The 4236-nt window shown below is 36.6% G+C and overlaps 1 long non-coding RNA gene across 1 annotated transcript; it reads left to right on the top strand.

The window, feature by feature from the left end:
- The first annotated feature begins 1233 nt into the window (after window positions 1-1233).
- On the top strand, window positions 1234-3039 carry LOC141658859 (uncharacterized). Its single transcript, XR_012549481.1, has 3 exons — window positions 1234-1365; window positions 2036-2095; window positions 2737-3039. It is a non-coding gene; the product is annotated as an uncharacterized LOC141658859 (long non-coding RNA).
- The last annotated feature ends 1197 nt before the right edge of the window (window positions 3040-4236 follow it).

The following is a 4236-nucleotide window of genomic DNA, read 5'->3' as shown; positions in this document are numbered from 1 at the left end:
TCTTTACTTAGCAACACATCAGATGACGTCATGTGAGGTATTGTGCCAACATCAATGTGGGAGTCTTGTGGGTTGGAACAACATTGGCAACACACAACGTTAGGTAGTTGTAGTTATATGGGGTCCAAGATGATAACTGAACATAATTAAAACACTCGAGAGTTCTAAGCTAGCGACAAAGTTCTTTGGTGTGTATCACCTATTAAAGGAGTAATGAAGTTATGTAAGGAGGGAAAATTGAGCCTGAGTTTATTGGATCGTATGAGATTTTCGAGCATGATAGTGAGGTAGCTATGGGCTTGAATTATCAACTGATTTAGAGAGAGTTCATAATGTGTTTTTGCCTCTTAAATAAGGAGATATATTAGTGACCCATCTCATGTTTTCGATTTGGAGACTATCGAGCTTAATGAGACAATGATTCATAAGGAGAATCTTGTGCAAATGGTTAAATTTTGAGGAATCATCATAATGTTAAGAGACTACATGGAAAGTTGAATGTACTATGAAAGTCAAGTATCTTCGTCTTTTTTTTCCTTAAGTAATTTTGCGCTTCGTGGACGAAGCTTTCTTTTAAGGGAGTTGGAAAGTGCGAACTTACTCTCTTTTGTATTGTTTATGCTTTTATTTCATTCTTGAGTACAATTTTGACTACAATCACTACATGCTCTTAGCTTTTATAGTAGTCCTTTTACTTTGAAATTGAGGAAATGACATAGAGTTTGTGGTGGATTGAATTTGTGAGTATCATGTGGAATTAGGAAGTGGTAGAAATGTGAGATATCGTTGGTCGCGTATCTTAGTGAAATTGGTGTATGTGATGTATAATTGGATTTCGGAAGTTTGTTTTTGTGAAGGGTTAAAGCTTCGAGGACGAAGCTTTGTTTTAAGGAGGGAAGTCTGTAACACCCCGTTATTTTCCGAGTTATTTACAAAGAGTTACTTACTCATATTTTAGTCATTTTGAAATTAGAAGTCGGAAATCTTAAAAGATTGTTTATTATTATTATTATTATTATTTATTATTTTGAGCTCTCGTAAAATAAATTGATTTTGGGTTATTTCAAAACTAGAACGTTACTATGAAACCCGATTTTGATTCCGGCTCAGACTTTGACTGAATGGATGACTTATAATAATAAAAAATAAAGAAAAAGGAAACACAAAGGTGAGATTTTAAACCCTATCATAGCCCATGTAACCCTTCCCGTCATTCCTTCGTCAATTCAAAGAGAAGAAAAGGAAAAACCCAAAAGAGAAAACAAAGCCGTCGAGAATGAGAACGAGAGCGCTGTTTTGAACGCCGTCACCATGACAACAATAGTTATCGTCTTCTTTCCTTCATCACTTCTCTAATTAGCCAAGGTATTGTTTATCCCTCAATCATATGTTATCTTAAATTAATTATGCATAAGATTGATTTATTAGTAGACCGTTTTGAGACGGAAATTTTGGGGTCGTTGTCATGGTTGAGTAGTGAGTGATATAAGGCATCTTAGGGCCTATTCTAAAGCCGTTTTTGTGGTGTTTTTGAGGCGTGAAGGCCCTGAAATAAGAGTCGTCTGAATGCTCTGTTTTGGGTTTCGAACGACGAATTTTATTGAGATCGTGAGCGTTGTGTATGTTGAAATACATAAGTAGCTGTGGAATACATGTTAGGTTGTTATTGGCCAACATGTTGGAGTGATTTCGGTTTATAACGTCATCGTCCAAATTTAGAGTTGTGTTATACGGAGTTATCTGAACGAGGATGGGATTGTCTTGAGTCGGGTTATTTAATTCGTGGCTATATATTATGGACATTGATCTACAGAGCATAATGATACTTGGTAGTGATTGTATAGCTTGGTGAGCTATGAGTTAAAGTTGGCGATTACGGTATTTTGTAAGCTATGCCAAGATGTTTGATGAATGGATTTGATTATTTAATTACCAATTACCAATTACCAATTACCAATTACCAATTCTTGTTAGATTGGGGTTATTTTGTCGATATTGAATAGAATAATAATCGGGTAAACCCTTTTACTTGTAGCTTGCGGATTTGAAGAAATAATTTTTGTTTTAAGTTTAGCCGTGATTGGTCGCCTTTGAGGTAAGGACTTTTACCCTTTTTAAATTTAAGTAAAGAGCATGTTCGGTTTAATCTTTAAACTGTTCTTATAATATTTTGGTATCGATGAGATTTTACTTATACTTCTAAATTTTGAATATTACACATTGGAATGGTTTCGACTCAGGCCGCTTTGGAAAATTTGATTTCTTCTGGTCTAGATGGTTTAAGGTCGTCTCTGACGCTCCTGGGATTACGTCCCGAAACTAAACTCTTGGCCCGAGTTCATTTGGGTGGGGATTGTCCGGCCCCCACTCGCTAGGTAGTTAGACTCTCTCCTTTGGCGGTTCCATCCTACTGACTGCCCAAATGTGAGAGGTGCGCACTTTTATGAGTCTAACAAAGCACTAGTGGTGCCTCTAGACCGTGTCAAGGGTAGGACCTTGGCACACAGGTGGTAAAAGTTTTGGTTTTGAATTGTTTGGTTAATATTATTGGATTTACAGCACTGATTTTGGAATGTATTTCTTGTTTTTACTTTGGTTTCAAAGCTTTGTTAATTTATAATACTGTTTCTGAATTTGTCAATATTTCTTATTTTCTTAAACTCAGCTTTTGCTGACGTCCTAATGTTTTGGGTTGTTCCCCCACTGGAACCTGTACCTATTATGTTTTGGGTACAGTTGATAGGTACAATTGAGATGCTTGAGATGTTGCATGGGTGCATACTGGATCCGGGGATTAGTACGAGCGTGGAAGGATTTTGAATAAAGACTTCGTCTTACACTATTTATAATTTTATAATATCATCGGATTTGAATTTTATTTATTGTTTTATATTTTGTAAGACTTAAGTCTTCCGCTGCGACGTTTTGATTATTTGATAAAGTTTTTGAGACACGTACTTTGTTTTTAAGTTTGACTCTGTATTTACCTTGCACTTAGCATTTTCTGCTAGGTGTGGAGTGACAGCCGTGAATTTTCCATCTTTAGTTTATCGTTTTGGTCGTGAAAATTTAGGGCTGTTACACAACTCACCACCAAGACCTCATATCGTGCAAATTCTTTACCTCGCTTTTACTTTCCTTACTTCCTCGAAACTCATGATTATCATGTCGTCCTAGGACTCATATATAATCGTTAACTCAAATCCTCATGATAGTATCATACATCTCGACGATTCCTTACTTTTATATCACATAACTCCGGTGAACATTTTCCTAGTTTTACTCCCCTCATTCTTTTTTTTTACACTCGACAAAATCAATTAACCATTCAACTCCTTATTACTTCTACCTAACTCTTTAGTGCTCCGGCTACCTTCTCATTGCTCCAAAACTCACATCTCATTATTTCATATAAGTACCATCTCACTCTTCCTTACCATGGATTTTCTCTTATCATGCTATCAGTCACACTTATCACCAATCAATTTCCTCTAGAATCCCAAAACTCATTTCATACCGTTAATTGCCCAAGGAAATCACACAATAGTTTCATCTCTTGATAATACAAATTCTCAAACTCACTCACTATCTTCAAATCCACGTCGCGACATGTCTCTATTAAGTTCACTATATACCACTCTTCTCCATCCCTCTACAACGAACTTTCATTACATATATTCTTAACCAAAACAATTCCTAACCAAATACCTCCATAATTCCTTACGCATCTCAAGTTGCTACTATCCACATCCTTTCTTTCAATCTATTCATTCTCAGGTTCCTTAGCCTTACATTATCCCTTGCCCACATTCACTTACCTTTTCATTACTCAACACACAATCATATCACTCATCCCATCTCACAAAATATGCCCTATGCCTCAATTAAGCCTTACCAATCTTCCTTTTCCTCTTTCCACTATCTATTACAACTACATATAACTCATATCCTTCTCACCGAACTCTTACTCACCACAGGTGCCACTCCTTACACCATAAGATTGAGTCACTTACGCATCAGGACCAACACATAGGTAAAACAATGCATAAAGAAGCCAAATAACACCTTTGAATTAAACATAATATGCAACGAAGTCAAAAGATAAGTATATGACCCAAAACAGGGGTCACTAGATCGAGTACAGGCCACTCGATCGAGTAAGTGACTTACTCGATCGAGCAGGTGAAGGCCAGAGGCACGTAAAACAAATTACCAGGGCTACTCGATCGAGTAACA

The sequence above is a fragment of the Silene latifolia genome, chromosome 6, assembly GCF_048544455.1.
Source record: "Silene latifolia isolate original U9 population chromosome 6, ASM4854445v1, whole genome shotgun sequence".
Lineage (NCBI taxonomy): Eukaryota > Viridiplantae > Streptophyta > Magnoliopsida > Caryophyllales > Caryophyllaceae > Silene > Silene latifolia.
The sequence above is the reverse complement of the archived record's forward strand: the minus strand, read 5'-3'. Positions and strand labels throughout refer to the sequence as shown.